We start from the raw sequence: 24824 nt of genomic DNA, 5'->3' as shown, positions 1-24824 counted from the left end.
ATCTTTCCTGTGGGGGTTGTCCTATGCGTTATAGGATGTTTAGCAGCGTTCCTGGGCTCTCCTCACTAGATGCCAATAGCATCCCCTTGCCAGTTGTGACAACCAAAAACATCTCCAGACACTGCCAAATGCACCTTGGGGCTAAAATTGCCTCCAATTGAGAACCATTGCTGTAGAGTTTCCCTCAGTCCTCTTAATCTTATGAAAATTGGATCTTGGATGACAGTCTTAACCACATTCAGATTCAATTTTTGTGTTTATTTTATTCATTGTTAAGACTACTTCCTAGGTGGTGGTGTGTACTTCCCCCAGGAGGCACATAATGTCTGTAATTTCTCTTCTTGTGATGCTAGCCACCATTGATGCCAGTGCCTAGATCCTTTGTAAGGGGTTGCAGGATGTTGACATGCCAATTCTATCATCCCCTAGCCACTGAATTGTGAGAACATCTGTATAAAGAGAAGCCTGCCTCAGCTACAATTTGGGTGCCAGTATGGTCTGAATGGGAAAAGTATGATACAGGTTTTCCATTCTCCTGGAATGCCTTTCACCTAACAGCCAGCCTTTACCATTCTTGCCATTTAGACACACTCTTCTCAGCTTTTAAGACCCAATTTATCAAATGAGTCAGGACCAGTGTGACCCCCTGACATCAATCACCGCATAAGGTCAGCCAGCGCTCCTGTGCTGCTCAGGCTCAGTATGAAACTTATCATGTTGGGCGTAATCATTGGTTGTGATTGGTTCCCATGTCCTCTCTCACTAGGAAGTGAGGAAAGACTGTTTCTCCCTCTTCCTTCATCTCACTGCCTAGATTTGAACCAGGCAGCCTGGTACCTTGGAAAAAGCACAGGCTTGGCAGTGAGACAAAACTGGACACAAACTCCAAATCTGAAAAGTAGCTGCTGGCTAATTCAAGCGAGACACTCAACGTTCTGGGGCTTCAGTGTATTACTTGTCAAAATAGAAAAAGTAAGATCTCACAGAGCTGTTTTTCAGGATCAAGTCATTTGGAACAGTGCTCATGGGAGACACATTCACTACAAATATACGGTGTTCTTTCCTATTAAAAAAGTATCTATCTCCTGTTTAAGGAACACTTACTATGGGCCATGCTCTACTACGTGTGCCCCTTGTGTGCCTTCTCATTTGATCCCCCTGCAGTGCCCCTATCCTGTGTGGTAGGTGAAGGAAATGAGGTTTACCACAGTTAAGCGGCCTGTCCAAAACTTCCAAGCTGATGGTGGGTTGACTCTAGGCTAAACTCAGACCCTCCTGATGCTAAAATCCATTCTGTTATCCACTGTGCATCCTGCCTATAATTGGGTGTTAAGCTTTGAATGAATGGATGGATGAATAAATGACTAAATGAATGGATGTAAGAAGATGATGCTAGAAGTTTATTATCAAATAATTCTTTCTCCCGAGAGGGCTTCTTTTTCCTGAAATTCAGTTAAATCTGGGCTTTTCATTTCACATTAAGGCTGAGGCAAGAAGGAGCAGAGCCATGATTTGGGTGTGGATGTTGGGGGAAAGTAGAATGTCAGGTCCAGTCCAGTTTCTGTGACTGTCCCTAGTGGTATGGTTTGCATGCTCCTCACCTGTGCTCAGACACTGCCTAGCACTTTTTTCTAGCCAACTCTTCCCCCTCTTATGATGAGGGGCTCACTGGTCTACACAGTCCTATTGGCAGCATAGCGCCCTGGGTGAGGCCTATGTCCCTGCCTCTTCCTTTCTACACAGCTATTACCTGCTAAAGGGTGAGTTTCCTAGCTGTCACCTGGGCAGACAGTGGAGCTGGGAACCTGGCCAGATGTCAGGGTGCCACTGGAAGGAATTTAAGCTGGCATGGCCCAGGAAGCTGAGCCTTCTTGAAAAGGATGTGGGTGGACAGGCAGCCCTGTGGTTTCCTCCAGGGGGTGGGGATCTCCTGTCCACAGCCTCTGAGTGGGACCTCATCCAAGTGGGAAGGGGAGAGACTGTTAGGTGAACTCCCACTGAGATGGGAAGCAGCGACACTGGGCAAGTGCTGGGTGTGGTGCGTGGACCAGAGCGGGTCATTAGCACCTCTCTCTCCTTTGTTCCCCTCCCTGTCAGGAATGCTGCATGGACTTTGTGTGACATTTCCTTGAACCCATTCTGTGTTCACACTACAAGTCACATCTACGTTTTCAACACAAATTGATTTCAGAACACATTAGTAAACTATACAGCTATTTGAAGTCAAGTTTTATTTCAGAATATATTCAGAGTGAAGATTTTTGAGTGATACGATGCCTTTATGGTTTGGAGAATACAAAAAAAAAAAAAAAAAAATGCCCAGGCTCCCTTTGGGATGTTCTGGGTTTTGATCTAGCAGATACATTCTACTCTGATAGACAAAGTGATCCACCATTTTGATCGGCTCTATTGTATTGCAATCGATAGCGGCCACTCTCCCTACCTATCTTGTGTGACCCATCCTAGCATTACTATTATACTGAGTGGCTCATCTTTGCAATACCATTAAATTTTCATATCAATTTTTAGGATATGTAGTTTGATGGATCAGTTTAAGTATTTAAGAGAAATAATAGAATAGTGAATACAGAGAGGTGTGTATTTGCAGTATTATCCAATATGAAATATATTCAATATATAAAAATTATATATATGTGCATTTTCGTATATAAAAGCAAATCATTTGAGAGATGAGTTTTACTAAGAAAATACAATACAATTCTATCTGGCAAGGATTTATGGAGGACAGATTATATCCCGGGCTCTGCCATTTCATAAAGTGCTGAAGATACAAAGATGAATAAAGTAGGACACCTGTCCTAATGGAGGTCATGGTACATCCGGGAGCCAGGCATGTGAAGAAACGACCATAAAGGAAAAAAAAAAATCACAAAGAATGGACAAATTAAACTGCCAACTTTTGTACATCAAAAACATCATAAGAAGACTTCCCTGGTGGCGCAGTGGTTAAGAATCCGCCTGCCAATGCAGGGGACAGGGGTTCAAGCCCTGGTCCAGGAAGATCCCACATGCCGCAGAGCAACTAAGCCCGTGCGCCACAGCTACTGAGCCTGCACTCTAGAGCCCACAAGCCACAACTACTGAGCCCGTGTGCCACAACTACTGAAGCCTGTGCGCCTAGAGCCCGTGCTCTGCAACAAGAGAAGCCACCGCAGTGAGAAGCCCGCGCACCGCAACGAAGAGTAGACCCTGCTCGCCACAACTAGAGAAAGCCTGCATGCAGCAACGAAGACCCAATGCAGCCAAAAATAAATAATAAATAAATAAATAAATTTATTTTAAAAAATATCATAAGCAAAATTATGACTAAAGAGCAAATCTGGGACATACTCAAAACTAATATGATCTAAACAAGTATTTTAATATTTGAATAAAGAGCTCTTGCAAGTGGATAAGAAAAAAATACCATCACCCCAATGGAAAGGAGGGGAAAGACCTAATCATACAGTTCCCAGAACTGTATGTGTGACTGTACACACACACACACACATACACACACATACACAGGAAAAATTCAACTGTGTTGCTATTCAAAGAAAGAGAAATTGAAGCAACTATGCATTTACACCTTTTACAAAAATATATGGGTGGAGCAGTTGCTACCATGACAGGACAGAGGAGTGTAATGGCCATTTCCACCCTACTGGTGGGTGTGTTAATTAAAACATCTTTTCTGGAGAATAATCTGCAATATATACATAGAGCTTTAAAATATCACCTCTCTTGTCCCAGCAGTTTTACTTGTAAGCATCCCTCCTAAGAGAATACACAGGTATATGGACAGAGATTAATGCACAATTAAGTTTGCTGCATTGTTACTTATAATAAGAAAAAATTAAAACTACTGAATAGCCCAACAGTAGGAGGTTGAATGGTTATATAATTTGTTGTCCATCCTGACAGGCAATTACACTACTGTTAAAAGAGGGTTCCCGAAGAATGTTTAGCAGTGGTGAGGTCAGGTGCAGTAGAAGAAAGATCTCAATTGTGTTTAAAAATAGGGGAAAATAGTGGAAGGAAATGTTTATTTTCTCATTTATACATTTTATTTCTCAAAATTTTGACACTGAGTATGCATTATCTGGTAATTTTAAAATATCAATAAATAAAACCTAAGAACTGAATTATCATCACAATGCAATGTGAGTCGAGAATTACACAAAGGAAAGAAAGGTTTCCAGGAGATTGATCATTTAATTCCACTTGATGAGTCAGGCAGAGAAAGCTGGAGAAAAGAGATGGATTTTAAAGACTGAGACATAATTTGCCCTGTGGAAAAGGGAAAGAAGTTCATTTTGGGACCTCCAGGAGCATGTGTTGTGCAAATGACAGAAGCATAAACATACCTGGCATGTTGAAGGGATGAAATTGATCTGGTGTGACTGGACCATGCACTTTGCAAGGCACAGGGCTCAGTTGAATCAAGAAACGTAAGAGATGCCAGGCTGTAAAAGGGTTTCCATTTTCAGGCCATGCTAAGGAGTTTAAGCATCAAAACATAATCACAGAGTCTGGAAGACTCACAGCTGAATGCTGATTGGGAAAGACACACATACACACACAGAGTAAGATACATTTCATAACACAAATCAAAGTAAAAGCATATATATAAATATATGTATAAATGCTTTTCAGAAAATGTCTTGGGGAGGGGGTAAAAAAATCAGTGTTTTCTCTATGATAAAATCCAAAGAAAACCACGGTAGGAAAAAAATTGCCATACTTAAAAATACTGTTTTTTTCCCATTGTTAACTCTTCCCTGTCCTTCAAGGCTTCCCAGCCTTCAATAAATCTGTTGGAGAGGCTATTCCTGAGCAACTCTTCCTATAGCAGCTGTTCCTTCCTCCTGGTTATCTATTAGTGATCACTACTTAGATTGTAGACTTCGTACAGACAGTGAAGAGACCTATCATACATGCCATTGTATCCCCAGCACCTAGTAAACAGAGCATGCTTATACTCCAATAAAGATGTTAAAAAAAAAAAAAAAAAAAGTAAAAGAAACAAAACGCAGAACTAAGAAAAGAAGGGTTACTGACTAGTTAGGGTAAGTCTAAATTTAAATTTACTCAAAAATAGAGTAATACTATTTTGATTACTGTAACTTTGAAATATAATCTTTCTCAAGATTTAAAAAAAACAAAAACAGAAACAGAGCATGCTCAGTCATAGTGCCTACCTGAATGAATTCACCATGCCCCTGCACGTGAAAGGCTTTATCAGAATTCATGAGGCTGGCTACTTCTGTAACTTCTCATGACTCAGACCACTCCTAGTTTAGGAATAAATGCAGGCGTGCTGGAATGGGGTGATATCACTTTTTATACACATATGGGTGTTCATTTTGAAACTGTTGTTAAGTTTTGGAGACAAAGAGTGGCTGGATAACCCTTTGCTTGTGATTAGGCAGTCAGAAGCCCTGGGCTTCTGCCACAGAGCCTTCTCATTTAGCCTCTGCCACAGATTCCTCAAATGGTATTACTGATAGTTTTGCTTTGTTCCTTCAGTTTTCTCCCCTGTGCTAAGAGGCTCTGAACTCCCTCTCAGTGGCTGATTCTAGGATCCCACCACAGGAGCATTCACTGCTTACCTACCTCATGATCTCTAGTGCAAAGTACAGCAGGAAGCAGCAGCTGACAAATGCTTGATGGCTTGTTCATCAAAATGTCTGTTAGATTAGAATTCTTTACATTTTGAGACTGATAACACCATCCTATAAAGTTTCTGGGAAGTTCTTGAAGAAAATATCTGTTTCTTCCAGTGTGACAGGGGATTTTTTACAACTGTACTTCAATGGGAGAGTCCATGGTTTCCTCTGGGGACTCTCTATCCCTTTATTAGGGTAATAGCATAATATGAAACACAGTTAGCCCTCTGTATCCACTGCATTCACGGATTCAAACAACTGCAGATCAAAAATACTTGGAAAAAAATTCCAGAAAGTTCCAGAAAGCAAAACGTGAATTTGCTGCATGCCAGCAACTATTTACGTAGCATTTACATTATATTAGGTATTATAAGTAATCTAGAGATGATTTAAAGTATATAGAAGGGTGTGTGTAGATTATATGCAAAATCTGCACCATTTTATATAAGGGACTTGAGCATCCATGGATTTTGGTATCCGCAGGTGGGGTTCCTGGAACCAGTCCCCCTCAGATACCAAGGGACAACTGCAGTGCTTTTGCTGATGCTAATACTGAAGGTATTCTATCCCCACTGATATATTAAATGCTCCTGCTGCCACCAGGAACACTGATGTATCACGTCTCAAGCAGAAGGCAGAGGTTTTGAGCTCAATAAATATATTCATATTTACTCCGTAGCAGGGTCTGTGAATTGTTTTTCTACACATGGAAACAGCAGAGTGAGGGCAAGACACTGTGAAGTCTTGTAGACAAACACCATCACAGATTTAGTTCCCTTGATTTCACTCTCAGTGTTGGGGAGATTCCTTTGACTTTTATATATTGTCGGAATATATATCTATATTTATATCTAGGGATAGACATGGAAGAGATTTCCAGAAGAATGAACAGACGACGCCATAATTTGTTTTCAGTGATAATGCATCTCCGGGGGGTGGGAGTTTCTCAAGCAAGTGATTATAGTCCGAGAATCAGAGGATCAACATAATTGCCACCTTCTGCTTCAGAAACACTTGAACTAAATGTCTGTGTGTTTCCATACCTGTGAATGATGTGGACATGGGTGGTAAGCACACAGAGAACGTACAGATGCATTTCTGGCCAACATAAATTGAAGTGAAAATATTTGAGAAGAGTAGGCTTTATCCTTGATAGGAAGAGGTACGATGCTGCAAAGTCTTGAAGATGAATAGAAGAGTGAACTATATAACGTTAAAGCTGTTTTATCTGTCCCATCAAATATGTGGGAAGCTTGATATTGCTGAGTTCTATAGCTGTCTAATGACTTAATTTAAAAGGATTTCCTCCTTTAAGCTTGTTGTGTTGATTGTAAAAACCTGTACAGTTCCTTTTAAGGTACCTCATAATTCACTTTTTCATTGTCTTGACTGCAAGAAACTTGTTAGGATACTGTGTGGGTGAGATGTAGCATTTACTAATTTTATTTTTCCTTTCTTTTCTCAGTTGCCATTGTGTTTTTGCATTTGAGTACCACATGTATAATTAGCCTATGCAATAGCTTCAGTTTCATTGTTATTAATTATCCTCTTTACATTAAATTTTCACTTTTCTGCCACAGGCGCCTTATGGTAAAAAAAACAATTTTCTTCTGGAGCCAAGAAAGGAAGTACACACATGTAATGAGCTTCTGTATCGTGCCAGGCTCTTTGCTCCATTATCTCATTTTACCCCTGTGTAATCATCAATAAAGATGCTTATACCCATTTTTTTCCTCAGATAAGAAAACTGACATTTAAAGAGATTAAGTGGTTTTCAGGTGTTCATATGTTGGAATGGTAGAGTCGGAAGTTACACCTGTGGTGGCTTTACTTCTTCGTGACCTTTGCATAGAGTGTTTGCTGAGGAATAAGAGCCTACGGGATATTTTTTTCCACTTAGAAGTAACGTGGTGTTATGGAAGGTGTACGGAATGTGCAGTCAGGCAGGTCTGGGTCCCATTTATGCTCCTGATACTCCCTGGATGCCTGTTGGAGATTGGTTAGACTCTCTCGAGTCTTAGTTGCCCCTTAAAAAAATGGGGTTGACCAGAGCTCTCTTTCCAAGTGTCTGCAGGATTAGAAATACCAGACTCTCCCAGGATGGGCTGGATCAGAGGGAGCTATTCTTCTCTCTTTTTTTTTTTTTTTTCTCCACCCATCCTCCGTTTTTTCAGTCTGTGACCCATTGATGGAGGTTATTGATGGCTTCTCCAGGTGGAAAAGCAGCTCAGTGAGCCCCAGAGAAGGAGGGTTTTCTTTTTCTGTCTGTCGGCATCACCCTGTAAAAGAGAAAAGAAGAAGCAAAGACAGCCATGCCTTTCAAGCCGGGATACAGGAATTGGAAGAGGGGTTTGTAGGCGATAAATCAAAGAAAATTGTCTAGAATTGGTACAAACGAAATTTGAGCTTAACAAGTGCTGGAGTGGTGAGGCAGGATTTGTGCTCCTCTAGCTGAAACGCAAGTACTGTACCTCCAGGGGGAAGGCAGCTTGTTGGCAAATTCTCAGAGGCACAGGAGTACTAATCTCATCCTGCCTGGGATCAGGGACTCATAGCCTTTCTCAAAGGCAGAGCTCTAGGCAGTCAGTCAATGCCCCTTCTTTCCCGGCACACCTCCCTTACCAAAAATATTAGGTACTGTGTACTGAGCCCCACCACAAACCGGGCACTCGACTACAACAGGGGAAAATTACAAACAAGTGTATATCCAAAATTACAAACAAGTGGAGTTTCTTATTAATGTTCAACTTCTTGGGTGCTTTTCTTGGACTTTGGGAAAGGTAATGTTATTGTTTGTGTATCATAAAAAAGTACATATATATGAATTATCTCACAGCAACAATTTAACCTTCATGACAGTCCCCAATCATGTCCATTTTATAGATGAGACCGCTTGTTCAGAGAGGTTAAACAGCTGCCTCAAGGTCACACAGCTATTTGGGACACAGCTAGTCCATTCAGTGCCATGTGGTCTACACTGGCTTTGCAGTAGCACCTTGTCCAGGGACAGTATCCTGGGAGCATCGGGCTGTGCCCGTTTCATCAAAAGAGATAAATCTGCAGGGCTGTATTGCTTGTTAGTGGTAGATTCTCCTGAAATACCCTTTTAGCTATACTGTGAAAGCCAGTGATTCAAAGATCCTTGCCAAAGGATCATCATAAATCCTGTTCAGACAGAGAAATCCCTGAAGGAAGAAAGGTTCTTTGCAGTGGCCCACAGCCTGGAGCAATAGTGTCCAGAAGAGGGAAATTTGCAACAATGCTTGAATGAGAGCCGAGGGGCTTGTTGACATGGGCAGGGGCACAGATGGTCCCATAAGTAGGATTTGATGAAGAGTCCCCCTCCCCCACAGGAGAGTGGGTAAGGGCTTTTGGACGGTGTTGCTGAGTGGCCACTGTCACATGTGGATTCTTATAATCCTCGGCCTGAGTTGCTATGTCTCATTCAGAGACAAGCAAGCTTGTCTGATATTCTGTCCCAGACCTTGGTGAAAATTAAAAGCATGGCTGACAGCCATTTCTTCCAGTCTTCTTTTCTCCATCCTTTTAGTCTAGTGAGGCTGGCAGACCAGTCTGGCAGTACACACCCCCCAAATGGTGGAGAGATGAGCAGATCACCAGACACACAAGCTTTTCCTTCTGTGAAATCAGTCTGCTCATGTTTGCCAGGATCCACCATGTGCAGGACCCAGGGCTCTGTGCTAGAGGGTGTGGGGTGCGAGGGAGGAGAACAGTAAACTTTGTGTGTGAGTGTGTGTGTGTGTGTGTGTGTGTGTGTGTGTGTGTATGTGTGTGTTTAGGGGTGCTTTCTTCCTTTTGAAAGGATATTTCCAGGTACATGCATTTTAATAAAAAATATATTAACCATTTCTTCCACCCAAGGATGGAAGATGCTTTAATATCACCATAATAAGTTTTGCATTATTCTGTATAACAATTAGGAAAGGCTTATACAGAAAAATACTATTCTGAACACATATTCTGAGACAGGGTTGGACTTGGAAACAGAGGTGAAAATTACACACAAGGGTACATCCATGGGACCTTCTTATTAATCTTCAACTGCTTGGGTGCTTTTTTTGGACTTCAGGAAAAGTAATGTTATTTTTCATGCATCGCACATAAATCTATGTGAATTATCTCACAGCAACAATCCTATAAGGTAGACACCATTAGGATCACATTCTAAATTTTAAAAAAGAAGGTTCAGAGAGGTTAAGTCACATGCCTGAGGTCACACAGCTAATATGTGAAGGAACCGTCACCTGGACCCCAGGTTGCTACGTCCAAAGCACCTGCATTCTTGCTCCTCCCTGGAATTTTATTGAAGGGCAGTGAAAGAGTTAATTTGGGCATGTCGAACTAGTGCTGTTTTATTACTGTCATCAGCAACTTATTCCCTATGGAGCCTGGGTGTTTTTGCAGTGCTAACTGATGCACAGCCCCATCCTGTCCTTTGTGACATTCCTGTCCCTGCTTCCACAGCCAGGCAGAGGAACAAGGGAAATAGAAAGTTAAATGAACTCCCCAAAGGGCAGTCACCAGAAGTCAATGGGTATTTGCTTTATTCTATTTGTTTGATTTAGAACAAAACAAAACAACGAATGTTCCCTGCCTCTGGGTCCAAGGACTTAGCAGCAGATTTAACAACAGCGGTTCCCATGAATAATGAAAGAATTTCCAAGTTGTCTGAAAACGACCACGACATCAAAGAGACACACCAAAATGAAGCTCAGGTGTTTACTTCCTTTCCCCAGTGACCCAAGCCTCAGCAGCATCACATCCATCACCTGGGCTCTTATTAGATACGCAGGGCCTCGGCCCCCTCGCCCACACCTGCTGGAGCAGAACTACATTCTACTACTGTCCCCAGGTGACTTGCCCAGTACCGCCCAGACAAGGCCAGGGCCAGGATGAAGTGAGGGAGTCACTCAGCAGGGTCTAAAATTTGAGTGTCCAAAAATGCAGTGATCAACATGAGCAATTATTTAATGCAATATTTTAAAAATGTTTTTAAAAAATTTTAAAGGTAGCTGGACATCTGCAGTATTCTCCTTTCTGGATCCTTGGGGGAGAGGGCAGGAGAAAAGGTTAGAGAAGGTCTGGCAGCTTTGATTTCTTGTTTTCTCTAGATAGTCTGAATTTTCAGCAAGAGAAATTGCATTGAATGAGTTGTTTCTATTTTGGTCTGCATACCTCTATATTATTGGATTTTCCATAACTGTAATTATACACAAAGAATGTACCATTATAACCTGAACATTTAAGTTCCAAGTTCAGTTCGACTGCCAAACATAGGTCATACTAATGATGATGATAATGATCAAAGTAAGTAGGTAACGTTTATCGAGGCCCTGCTGTATGCTAAGTGCGTTACATGAATGAACTTATTTAATTTTTACAAGAACCCTAGGAGGGAGGTACTGTTTTTATCTCCACTTTAGAGATGAGGAGATGGAGGGATACAGAAGTTAGGTAGCTTGTCTTAGGTTGTCCAGTTAGTAGTAACTACCGGAGGTCGAATTCAGATCCAGGCAACTCGCTCCAGAGACTGCTCTCTTTACTGCTTTACAAATCTACAAATAAAATCATGAAAAATGAATTTACATGGTATTCAAAGTTCTAAAGCAAATTTATGCACACTTTTTTTCCTTCAGTGTGCAAGTATTAGGTTGCCAAGTGTCTTTTTATTTTGAAAATGTCCCTTTTTACATTTTTTTATGTTAAAATGCTCTTTAATAAAACAATGAAATGAGAGTAATAGACGATAGTAGTTGCCTTTTAAAAATGTCCATAAAATTTTGGCTGCCATTTTCTTTTTAATTAAGCCAGGAGTGGGTTGGGGAGAAGACGCTTTTTAGTTGGAGGGAGGACAAATATTTCAGGGTCCTCCTTGCTATGCTGGCAGCATCTATGAGCCCAAGTGGGCCCCATGTGGCCCTGCCCCGCCCCGTCTTTGCTTCTGCTGCAGCCCCTGCTCTCGCCTCTCCGGCTGGTGTCTGTGTGGAACTCATTAGCAGTGGGTGTGTGTCTCGCCACAGTGGCTCATTCTCAGGGCTGCCAGCAGTGCCAGGGATCGGGGCCGCCTCTCTGGCTGTCCTGGGAGGCTGCCTCTCTGGGCTGTCCAGTACAAAGCTGGGCTGCACCCTCTCATGGCCCTGCAGACTTTGGTGTCCCCACAGGAGGTGTCCTAAGATCGAGGAGGGAAGGTGCCTTGGAGATGGCATTGTCACCGCCGGATCCTGCCTCTCAAGGAAGACTCTAGGTGGCCAACTGCTGCTCGGTGACCTTCGTGATGGTGGAGTGAGTAGGCACTGGATTTAACGCGCCTGGCCTCTCCATCTGCTAGCCCGGGGGGGAAGGTGCCAGCGACACTGGCCAGCCTGGATGAGGGACAGGAATAGTGGCACAGAGATCCCAGCAAAGGGAACTGGCTTTTGTGGACACAAGCTCAGTGCCGTTTTATCTATGCCTTGCCCACACTGTTGCAGCTGTCCCCTCCGTACCTCTCTTTATGCTGTGCGCTATTTCTGTACCTGCTACTCACGTCCTGACCCCCATATGATTCAGGGTTTGTTTGTAATTCTGGCTTGGGCGTTGCTGCTGCCAGAGCCAAGGCTCAAGGCTCAGCCTGGACTGTTGATCCTATGTTAGGAGTTTCCAAAAGTTTGTTTTGGCCCAGCTTTGAGAGAACTGGCGTGGGCTGGGCCCTGTTGCCAGATTGTGGTGCCTGGGGACATGCACTTGGGGCGCTCTTTCCATCTCTGTCTTTGTCTGGTCTCCTCCTCATTAAATCTTCCTGGGTCTGTGGAGTTGACTACCAATTGGTGCCTGACCTACTTACAGGGAGCCACTACGTTCCCCTTTACTCATCATAATAAATGGATCATAACGGCTGGTTCACTGTGATTCAAAGTGGACTCTTATTTTAGAGTCCTTTCTACCTCCTTGGGGTGTGTATTTCTGCATGTGGATACATATATGTATTCATGAGTGTGGATGCATGTACATCCAGGTGTGTGTGGGGTGTGTGTGTGTGTGTGTGTGTTGTGCAGCTGCCTGAATGAAGGCTGGCGTTTTCCATTGCTATGTTGGGATTTTGCTTTTGGACAGCAGTCCTGTTGCTTTGTATAGAAGAATAGTTAAAGGGCTTGCTGTTTTCCCTGCGTCCATCTCCTTTCATTTTCTACTTGGAGCACCTTCTCTCAAGCCCGGGTGCTTACATTTTCTGCTCTTGGTGTCAGCTCTGTTTGCCTCTCTTCTGCCAAAGGGCACCACGGAGTTACTCAAAGGACCTTTTGAACTGTTTGTTCAATGAATGAAGAGCTCATTCGGGACAGTTACTGGGACAGCACATGCTTCCAACTGGTCCCTGACTCATGCCTTTTGGCTTCTGCCTCTGCTGATCTCAGAAGCCACATGGGATGTTGGTTTTGTCGGTGTATCCCGGTGTCTGACCTTTTCAACACCATTTTATCATGCATTTTGAAAGATACTTCCCCCTAACAAACTGCATTTATAAAGTAATAACCAATCTGTGTTCTCATTTTTAATTAATCATATATACATAATTGTCAATCAGAGTTTCCGATCAGTATGAGTTAATCAGAGTTAACATTTATTTACTTACCAAGCACCTTCCATATGGCTGACCTATGCCAGGTGCTGGGGATAGAAAAGTGAACAAGATTAGCGGGAGTCTTAGTGGGAGTTTCCAATATATAATATTCCTGTTAACTCATCATTTTAATTTGGATGAAATTTATTGAGCACCCTCTGTGTGTTTGGAGTGGTGCCGAGTGCCTCGAGTGTATCACCTCTGTACCTGCTCAGAGCGACCCGGTGAGTTAGGCATTAGAGACACACCACTTTTCACGTGAGGAAACTGACAAGAGTTACAGAGTTGAGTCATTAGCTCCAGGTCACACATTTAATTACAAGGCAGAAGATTTGAACTCAGGATTATAATACTCTAAAACTTTCCCATGGATATTACAGTCACCAACTCCCTGAATTCCTTCCTTTTCTTTTCTGCTGGGTAGGTGTTTGCTTTTGTGGGTAGGAGAGTGACCTACGTTTTCTCCATGTTCTACTGCTTCTAGTTTAGGGTTTTCCCCTCAGTTTTACTGAGATATAATTGACATATAACATTGTACTAGTCCAAGGTGTACAATATAATGATTTGATATATGTATACATTGCAAAATGATTACCACACTTAATTAACATCAATCACCTCACATAGTTACAAATTTTTGTTCTTGTGATGAGAACTTTTAAGATCTACTCTCTTTGCAACTTTCAAATATATAATACATGATTGTTTGAAGTCTCTGTTTATAGTTTAGTTTGAAGTCTCTGAAAACCCTAAGTACAAATGAGTCTGTTGCCTCATAGAATAAATGGAGCTGCAAGTTTCCTAAGACATTCAACTTACTCACCTCCTGATTGCTTAGATGGGGAAGCTGAGTAGCAAAGGGGCTTGCCCATGGTCACACAGTGTCAGAGTCTGAGCTTGAACTCAGCACCCCTGATGTGCAGGCCAGTTGTGTTGATCACAGCACATTTCCTTGTTACTGGCTAATTTATTCTGAGCTAGGTGGCACATCTCAAGATATCTTCTGGGTAATTCTATCCAGGCGTGAGGCTAGAGCAGCCAAAATTAGAGGATGATGCAAGCTCATTAAGCGCAAGGTCTAATTTTGTCCACCCCTTTGTCCCCAGTCTCCAGCATATTCCCACGTCCACCCTGGGATGTCAGCAGGTGTGTGTTGGATGAATGAACTGGATGAAATGAAGGGGGGCCTCCAGGGATAATCCTCTCGTGCTATCTTTTTGGTAGTTGCTGACCTCCCTTCTTGGATTCTTCTATACCACGGGGTGCTCTAGAATCAAATTGATGGTATCAGTATTTAATTTGACACTTCGATGATTCAGTCATTTAGTATCGTAAACTATTTTCCTGTTTCTATTTTGGAATAAATTGGCTGGTTCTTTTGGTACCTCTTGACAGAATAGGTTTTGTTTTTTGTTTTTTTGGGTTTTTTTTTTTTTTGGCTGTATGGGAAATTGATAGAGGGATCTCAGTTATTAGACCACTAGTTCACGTTGGGTGTGGCCAGCTCACATACCTTCCTTTCAAGAGAGACACTTCGAGTTGCATGATGAGACTACAAAATTACAAATTTATGTCTAGGACAGATAATATTTTTAAAAATTATAAAGAAATGAGGAAGAGAGGGAAAAAAACACCCATGGTTCATTCACTCTGACTCATAAATTGTCCTTATTTTTCTCCTCCCTTCCAGTACTCAACTTAGTCAGGAATATTTTTACATCATCATAATTGGAGTAAAGACTGTGTTTCATAATGAACCACATTGAAATAGCCCAACATGTTCTTCCACATTGCTTTACAATTCACATAATTTCAGCTTTGGGGAAGGACTGCTATTTCATGCAGGGTGTATACTGTGTCTTACTTAAAAATTGTCCTATTACAAGAAGGCAATTTTGGCTTTATGTGAATAGAAAGACGTAATTCTTATTGGGAATCTGGGTGAAATAAAACGGGATTAGAAAAGATTTGCAATACCTAGAAGGTGCTGTACTTCAAGTCAGTTATTCCATATCCACCAGCTTGTTAAAGCTCAAATGCTCTGTTTCCTTAATGAAAAAAAAAAAAAAAGAACAGTTGAAACATGCATAGAGAAGCCTAGAATTGGTCAATACCAGAATTTTTTTGGTCCTTTTTCTATTTTTAATAATTCAGATAGTTAAGATGCCTTTAAAAGCAAGCATCTTTCCTAATTGCCAGGAGCATTTTCCTCATTTCTGAAAATGGGTAGCATTTAACTGGCAGGCAAAACAACCAAAGCAATAATCATTGAAAGCTAAGTACTTAGGAAAGCTAACCTGGTCTTTAAACTTCTTCAGGAAAAACAATCAGAAAGGCAGAAAACGGTTGAAGTAAATCCACCTGCTCATGCTCAGGTCAAAAACCTGTAAGGATTAGTCCTTAGAGGAAGTTATGGGGCTTTAGGGGATGAGGCTGCAGAAGTGATCTGGTGACGAGCTGACTTGGAAGAGAAGGTTGGGAGCGCTTTCACTAATTCTGTTTGTGTCGTAATTCGGCAAGGTCACTGGAGAGGATCTTCCTTAGGCCACTAAAAATAGACAGTCTAATAGATCCAAGCATGCTGTCATCTTTCCTCTCCTTTCCTTTCGTCGTGTCTTATTTGGGGAGCTCTCTTCATTCTTCTCACCCGCCTGCCTCCTCTGTAACTCTGTGTTTGCGTTGGATGAGCCATTTGTCCCCGTGTGTCGGGCATGAGAGGGAAGGCAGGGAATGTCAGGACCCCCACTCACCTTGCAGTTATCAGATCCATCCTTCCTTCCATCCTCCTTCCCTCCCCCTACCTTTCTGTCTCACCTTAACTTGGCCCCCAATTCTGTGTGTTTATCTCTGCAAAGAAACTGGCACATAGAACTACTCAATCTGTAATTATTGAATCAGTGAAAGAAAGAATAAATGAATGAATGGTGAGAGCTGTGGAGAAGGCATTGTTCTAGTGATGGAACAGTGGGGCTAGGAAGACCTCTCCCTCCCTTCAGTGTACATCCCATTACTGTTGTAATACCCTCCTCTTTCCACTCCCTTGTGCCCACCCCCACTTCCTATGTAATATGTCACCTGTTCACATATGTGTTCTCTCTATCTAGTCATCTGTCTGTTGTTGTGTACATCTGTCCCTATCTAAACATGCACATCCACTCAGCATGAGGTTGTGTAAAAATTCCAAGGAGTCATTTAACTCCTGGATTCATTATTTCTATTTTTTCCCTCTTGATTCTGTGAATTTCATGCAGATTTTTGTGAATAAAATCTTACTCCCAACCCTGCTATGTATAAAATGGACAAAACAGAGCCTGTGTGAATTAAATAGAAGAAAGGAGAAAGATGTGGGGATCCCAGAACCCTCCACCCATACTGCCCTCACCCACCATAGCCTGCAGTAGCCTTTGGGGTATCTGGGAATTACCCAGTCTCTGCTAAACACAATTAATAGAATCACTGGATTAGATCACCACTGAGTTTCCATTTTGCCCTTACATCCCGTGATTTCTGATGTCCCTCAAACTTCAAGTCTGCATCTCTGTGTTTAAGTTTTGTAGCAAATTCAGATAATCATGCAGTGGGTGCTATAGGAGCTATAATTAACGCAGACAACAGAGCTTCCACTCTTCATTAATCTCACAGGGACTGGGGGTGGCAGACAAATGTAATTATTCCCTAAAACAATGAGGTATCCTAGGACCTAAGGCCAGAATGGCTGATAAAGATTGTAAGCAGTAGGTATTGCCTCTCATTCCATCAAATACTGATTGAGCATCACAGCTGATTTAAAGGGATCCTAAGATTAAAACCATTTAAAATTTTCTGTGTCATTCGTCACTAATTGTTTGCTGTTTAGTTTTCTGTTCACTTCCTAACTCTGCCACTGGGTGAAAGCTCTGCAGAAATAGCAGCTGTGATGTTTGTACTCTAGGGTCTTGAGCAGGATCTGGCACAGAGTAAATACTCAAGAAACACTGACGGACAGGTTGAATGGTTGGTAGGGACGATGCTGTGAAGAGCTGTGGGTGCAAAGTCGGGAAAGGAAGGTGAACTATCAGAAGGCAATCATTTTGTTAGGGCCTTGGAGGACAAGAAGTTTATAAAGATGAAAAGATGAAAATGCATTCTGTGTAAGGCAAAAGCGGGAGCAAAGGTAGGGAAGAGTGAGATCATACGGTAAGTTGAGCAAAAAAAGATCAGTTCCTGGAAGGAGCTGCCCCAGGTGAAGCTGAAGGCCGGCTCAGCTCGGTCATGAAGGGCCTTCCCTGGGGGTCAGGGTGAGGTGAGTATGGAAGCCCTGGAGTCAGATTGCCTGGGTTTGAAGCGTTATAAGCTGGGAGACTGGGGTACATTAACTCAGCCTCTCTGTTTTATGTTTCTCCATTTTCAAATTAATGTGACAATCCATGTAAGCACAGGACCTAGAACAAAGCAGGCTTGCTTGTTGTTAAAAACAGAAGAGGCCAACCCAAGGAGACATTCGATGCTTTGAAATCAGGAGTGGCGCAAGCAGACTCGTGGTGTAGAGTGAGCACGTAGCAGCGTGTGGAGGATGGACTGGCTCTCAAGTCCTCCTGCGAGAAAGATGCTGCCTGCATCCTCCCCCAACCCCCTCCTTCCCTTACCTGCTAGAGACTCTGAGTGTCCTCCATGTGCCGGCGCTGCCAAATAATTCTAGTTCCATTATGTTTACTCTCAGGATATTGCTCGTTGCCTAAGGCAGGGTCATCTGTGTGAGAACCAATGGGATAAATAACTGTCTGGCATCAGTATCTGGAATGGCTGTGATCTAACTGAGGACCAGTTCTCCCTTCATGGGCACGTGGTCTTGCACCTGATGGTGTTTTCCTGTCCCTTTGTGTGACGCAGCCCTGCCAAGTGTATGACTTCTTAGCCAGAGCTCTGCCTGTGAACCTTGGTTCAAATTATTTTATGCTGTCATCTCTCCTTTTCTCACTTTTGTTATGTAAAGCAATACTATATGTTTTCTGTGCTATATGCGTCTTTGCAGGCAGCCTTAAATTCCCTTTGGAATAAAATGGGATGTGCGTAAAAAGCATGACATGAATTGTAGAGAGAGGCAGGGTGGGTTCTGTGCCCAGTGAGTTTTCAACCTAGCTTCTTCTCCAGCAAGACCTAGATTCCTGGAGATTTCTAGACGCTGCTCTCACCTCCACCACCAGGTGGGGACTGACATTTGTCTCTTCCTGTCATTCTGCCTCTGCCCTTGGAAGAGAACCAAGGTCATTCCCCTCACACATATGATCTGACACTGGGTATTGATGAGGATCCTGCAGAGAACCTGTGGGATGTCTGGGGCAGGGTCTCTGTGGACCCCGCTCCTTACCCACTTCCCACTCGGGGCCTCGATCTCTCCTTCCGTGAAATAACTGCCGCGTGAGGGATCAGTGTCCCCCTCCTTCAGTCATTCATGTTTGTCTTCACAGTATCTGGGTACCACCCACACTGTTATTTACTTAATATTTTCTTTTGACTCATTCTGCTTCCCTTAAATATTTTGAAAGAAAATTATATCATTATCATTGATGGCAAACTAGTACCTCTTATCATAAATAGAAGGTAACCCCCAAATAGATAAAATTAAAAGGAAACTATATAGTTGAGTCTACTCTGAGCCTGAGACTGCCTTTTCTGTTAAAAGAGAGATTTGCTCAGGAATCACTGCGAATGGAGACATTCCCTTTGCTGAGATCAGGATTGAAAGGTAATTGAAAAGGTACTTCTCTGCTTCCTGATTCATTGTCATTTAATGCCAATAATAATAGTAGTAATTTGTTGGGCCCCTATTGTGTCAGGCATTGCACTATTTCTTGTATGTCTTTATATAGAGTCTGTATAACAGAAAAGCGATAAATTTTTGATCATGAGGATGCTGACGAATATTTAATGAACGATTAATTTGTGCCAGAAACAGTAGTATACTTTACATGTATTATCTCATTTGTCCTCACCACCAGGGGCTCTGTGGGGTGTTATAGTGCCCGTTTTACAGGTAAGGAAACAGTCCTAAGTCACGGAGCCGGTCAGGAGTCAGGCCCCATATTGGGAACAGGCAGGACTGAGTTCACACCCAGCAGAGGCTGTGCTTCCTGCCAGGGTCTGTCTAATCCACAGTGTGGCCCCCTGCTCTCTTCCTGCTTGCTGGGTGACACGCCCACTTGGTTTGGCTCCTGGACAGGGTCTTCTGGCTTTCTGCAAGGTGACCAGACCATCTTGTCAGGGACCGTGAAACCTGGCTGTGTTTACACGTCTCCCCAAGAGCTAAAGGAAGACTTTGCTTGCCCTCATGATCTCCTGCACAGGCAGTGTCCTCTTAAAGATGGCTTCATCATGATACCAGGTTTGCCCCATGAAAACACAAACTCATAATGACTATTAGAGAGGGAAAGATCCTAGAGATCTTCTAGCTCACTATTTTCCCAACTGTGGTCAGAACCCTGCTGGAAGGAGTTGGGCTGCTTTTAGCTGGGGAACTGATTTTTTCAATTACAGAATTCTGTAGACTCAGAATAGGAAAGGACCTTACTGACCATCAAGTCCAGCCCTGTCCCCAGGGTCAAAATTTTGTATAAGTTGCTGGATAAGGAATGTGGTTTAAATATTTTAAGAAATAAGTGATCAACATGTTAATAGTGTATGTGTGTAACTTACACACTTACAGTTTCACACAGCTACAGATATCAAAGCCCAGATATCAAAGCCAGATATCCAGCCCAGGCTGAATTTTGAAAACCTGTTTCAAAATTCAGCCTGGTTTTCTTGGCTGAAGCCTTAAGACAGAGATTTAATAAGTGGATATTGCAGTGGAGGACCTCACAGAGCTTCTGATTTGAGTACAAATAGGACCATTTGCCTGTCACTTCCACACTAATGATCCAAACCCAGTCTAATAAGATGACCCAACTCTACACAACTGTGGACAATGCCACTTTTCTCTTCATTTTCCGTTCTTATCATTGAAATTGGTAAAAATGGACTTCACTTGTAATCATTTGAAAATTTTTTTTAAAGATGAAAAGAAAGAAAGGGATGATGGTGTGTGTGGGTGTGGGTGTGTGGGTGTGTGTGGGGGGGGGGAGGGTGTGTGGGTGTGTACATCTGCCTGGGAGGAGAGTCCAGGGGGAACAGCCTAGATAAAGCTTCCTACGAGGATATTAGATTCTTGACATTGGCATGTGATTTTTCCCAAGATCTTTAAGAATGTCAAAATTGGTTCATACAAGTAGAGAATACTATTCCACCAATAAAGTGCAGCAAACTATAGCTGAAACATTTTAATGGCCCCCTTCCCCTGCTGAACCTGAATGAATCCAGTGTACTTAATGAGGTGTGATAAGGATGCAGAGCGCCTGCTAGACTCGCTTGCTGGCTTGCATCAGCCTCTCTATGGCCAAATTCGTATTTGTTCCTGGAGAAAATTTCAAGTCACCACCTAGTGTGGGCCTTCATTGGCACCTGTACACAGGTGGGACTTTGGTATTAGGGACTCATACTGGATCATTTGTTCAGAAGCTATTTGGGAGCATTAGTTTGTGCCTCTCTCCACCTGATTTACAGTAAGCAAGAAAACATTCATGCTTCTTGCCCTTGTGGAGCTTGTAGACAATTTGAATTTGTACAGCTTGTATCTTCAGAGTAAGTGTCTAAGAAGAGATAAATAACAAAATGACATTTTATTTTTCTTAATTTAATTTCACATTGCAAAAGGACAGTCCCACGTAATTTTGAGAAGCCTGTTGCTTTCTGAGTGTAATGGCCTCAGAGAGAACCCCCTCCTATTATACCATAAATCAGTCTCATTGCTATGGCCAGTGCAGCTTACTCTTTTTACTATGAGAAGATAGTAGGAGGCCGTGACTATTTCTAACACATAGCATCAAGTCTGCAGTGTGTGTGTGCGTGCGTGCGTGTGTGTGTGTGTGTGTGTGTGTAAATACTCCCCTGACTTTGTGAATATGAAGAGTTGCAAATAAGTGGCTTTCTTGGTTGTATGGAAGTTGCTCAGATTTGATGAAACACTAGAGATACTGTTTCAGGCCTTGGGTCATAGTCAGAGGTCTTTGCTGTTATCATTTCATTTGGGGGTGGTGCTTCATCAATGTTTGCTCTCTCTCTCTCTCTCTCTTTCTCTCTCTTCCTCTCTCCCTCTCCCTCTCTCTCTGTCTCTCTCTGGCCTGGTAAAGTGTGCATTCCTTGATCTTTTTTTTTTTTTTAATCATTGGACTATTTCCCTAAATTAGTGCCCTAATTTATGTCTGGAGAAAATAGTTGAGTGTAGCTGTTGGATGAATTGCTATAGATTCAAGCTGCCTGTGTCCTGGCTTCCCCGTTTAGTGGCTTTGTGAATGAGGGCAACTTTATTCAACATTTCTGTGCCTCAATTTCTTAGTTATGAAATCTAATCATAGTACTTAATGTATCAGATTGTTATAGGATTAAATTATATATTATAGGAAAGGACTTAGCCCAGGACCTGGCACATTGCAAACTCTCAGTAAATGTTAGAAATCATCTCACCTGTTTGGATTAAGTTGTGTCTACATGACACGCAGCTCCTGGGGGTGTTGAAGAGCTGAAAGAGTTAGCATCACATGTACGTGACTATAATCATGCCCTTAAGTCCTCAGAGATGATTAAATGCTTCACTTGGCATCAGAGGTATTTGGGAAATATCGATCACACTTTTTCAAACTCAGTACATGTACAAACACATGGATTTACTGTCAGTCACTCAGGAAGTACCTATTGGTTACCCAGTCTTGTTAATAGCCAGTTGCTTACAAAATGATAGTCTATTTTACCGATCTTAACTATTTTAAAAAACAAAGCGGACAGCTCCATATTACTTTTATCAAGGCTGAATAATATGGGCCAAGTGAGTATATTATTATAGCCCTTTGAAAAAATTACGAATTTCATCTGTCATTTGACATCAAGTAGATAAAAAGGCAATAGATTTTCAGTGTTTCAAAATTTTACAAATACATTTTTATGGTGGTTCTCTGTTTCACCTCTACCATTTCTCTATTTCTCCAATAGGCCAAGCCCTTTAGAGGGTGAGCAGGCTGACCCAGGCCAGACAAAAATGAGTATAAGATGTGATTTCTGTCTTCAAGGAGCTCAAAGCTTCCTTGGATGCAATGTTGGAAGGGGCAGACAGCCATAATAACAAAGAACTCTACCCGTGGGAGAAATCAAGACGTAATATGGAGTTCTGACGGAATCTGGAAGCCCTCGAGTCCACCACAGGGAGCAGGGTAAAGTTCCAGCACAGTTATACCAACAGTGAACGGGAGGAGAATTCAGCTGAGGGAACAGTATGTGCAGGGAGGAGCAGAGGTGCTTAGCCTGCCGGGCTCAGGGAACAGCAGGTCTTACCTGGGCAGGAGGTGAGGCCAGGACAGACAAGCGAGAAATGCGTGAGCTCCATCGTCCAGTGCGGGCATTTCCTGACCTGGTAGGGAACCATTTAGAGTTTAAATATTCCCAAATTCTTTACGTAAAGATTGCTGTCCTTCTAAGAAGTAGGTGGCTCCTACCAGAAGGAACTTTCTGTCTTGTCCTGTGCATTACTGTCAAATGTTGAGCTATTTGTTCATTCACGGCAAGGAGACAAATAAGCTAAATAAACTATGGCAGAGGTAAATACTGTTCCAGAACAGATGTGATTGTGTGTGTCCTACTTGCTTTGTTGACTCCAGCAATTCTTTCTGAAAGTTTTCCAAATGACCCAGTAGATATCCCAGAAATTCTCCTGAAGTTGGGTTATATTTATTTTTATTTGCTTGCCACCTCCTCCTTACCCCCCTCCCACCAAAAATATAAATAAATAAAAAGTAAAATTGCTGCTATTTTAGGGCAAAAATAAAATATACTCTCTTGGAGAAAGGCTTTTTATTTTCCTTCTATTCTAAGTGTTCCCGGGTTCTATAACAATATAAATAGACTTAAGTGTGTGTGTGATTTTTATAGTGGATGTGTTTAGCTTTTCCCCCTTTTCTGATGTTGAATTCCTTTTTTATCCAGATTTTTATAGAGGATGTGTTTAGCTTTTCCCCCCTTTTCTGATGTTGAATTCCTTTATTATTCAGTAGAGAAATCATCATGGCAAAGTGGGAAGGCAGATCTTTGGAAGCATGGGAAATTTAGATTTGCATTCCCATTCTGCTGCTAATTAGCTTTGTTATCTTGGGCAAGTTATTTAACTTCTCTGAGGTTTAATTCCCTTCTCTTTTAGGAGGTAGGAACGGAATAAAACAAGCCCCGCCCAGTGCTGCTGGGAAGATTAATTAAAAGAAAAATGCACGTACAGGCACCAAGGCTATATATATTGGGGATATGTAGTGGGTGACAAATAAAACTGGAGCTCCCAGTATTGCAAGTGTTAATATGTTAAAGGAGAGAAAGCGAAACTCCATCATTTAGGCGAGAAATAGGGATAAAATGTAGAGTAGCAGGAGGTTTGCTCATATGCTAGATGACTGTTTGTTTATTCATTTCCCAAAGATATTACAAAGGCTGTGAATATTTATTTAGTTCTGCTCCCAATAGCCCTTCTAATAGGGAATTATTTGGGTACAACGAAAGACATTTGTAAATGCGGCTGATAAGACTGACACTGGACAAGGAGTGTTTTGTTGGACACAAGAATTCTATTGTCACTGGCTTCAGTTGTCAAGTGCCCGGGGAACCCAGAATTTATGGTGACAGCACAATGGGCCTTTCAGGGCCCAGCAAAAGAGCTGTGAGATCCCGCTCCCCGGCTTTTCAGGGCTTCTAATCTTTTTATCGGGCCCGGACAATGCCGGATTCAGCTGCTGCCTGCGCCTCCTGACTGTCCATTGGCCATCAGGTATTGTGCGGTAATTACCATGGTGACAATGGACTCTCTCTACACCAGTCCATCGGTGCTTTGGAAAACGGTGAAGGTTGTCACTTTGTATTAGGTGCCTCTAAAGGCATGGCTTACTTAGAAAAACTACTAAAGAGAAATAAAGATAATCATGCTAAGAGTTTGATTTAAAGGGCCACTGTGTCAAATCCATTTGGAGCCCAGGAACTCTTTATGGATGTTTTCCCGTAATTACAGCCAGACGCTGGGCGTCATCCCTGCACAAGCAGTGAGTAGGCGGCCTTCGAGATTTTGCAGGGAGCCCTGAGCTGTGGGCAGCTGGCAGCCCTTAAAGTCCTATGGGAGCAGAGGTCTAAGCTGAGCCATTGTGCTTTGAGGGATCCCTGAACTTCTTTAAAAACTCAGTTTCCTCATCTGAAAAGGAATGGTGTGGAAAAATGCTTATAGATTAATACTAATTATATATTCCATGAATGTATATTAATATATGCAAATATATGATTATTAATCAATATATGAAAGCTTATCCGTCTACCATAGGGCTTTGTGAACAGCAAATATACAATAAAAGGTAAAACTAATTTTTTAATCATGCACAACTGAAAAAGCACAATCTATACCTTTTCATAATCACAGCTACTAATCATTAAGTGCCTACTCTAAG

The 24824-nt window shown here is 42.2% G+C and overlaps 1 protein-coding gene and 1 long non-coding RNA gene across 2 annotated transcripts in view; one reads left to right on the top strand and one right to left on the bottom strand.

Moving 5' to 3' along the window:
* The window catches only part of CDH11 (cadherin 11), a 142470-nt gene that overhangs the window by 31189 nt on the left and 86457 nt on the right, over window positions 1-24824 (top strand). The gene's annotated exons all lie outside the window — the stretch shown is intronic.
* Window positions 225-23327, bottom strand: LOC309649484. Its single transcript, XR_014257136.1, has 2 exons — window positions 11094-23327; window positions 225-9982 (listed from the first exon to the last, which is right to left on the bottom strand). It is a non-coding gene; the product is annotated as an uncharacterized lncRNA (long non-coding RNA).

The sequence above is a fragment of the Balaenoptera physalus genome (assembly GCF_965194825.1).
Source record: "Balaenoptera physalus genome assembly, chromosome: 19".
In the NCBI taxonomy this organism is placed as follows: Eukaryota; Metazoa; Chordata; class Mammalia; order Artiodactyla; family Balaenopteridae; genus Balaenoptera; species Balaenoptera physalus.
This window is presented reverse-complemented; position numbering and strand designations above follow the sequence as displayed.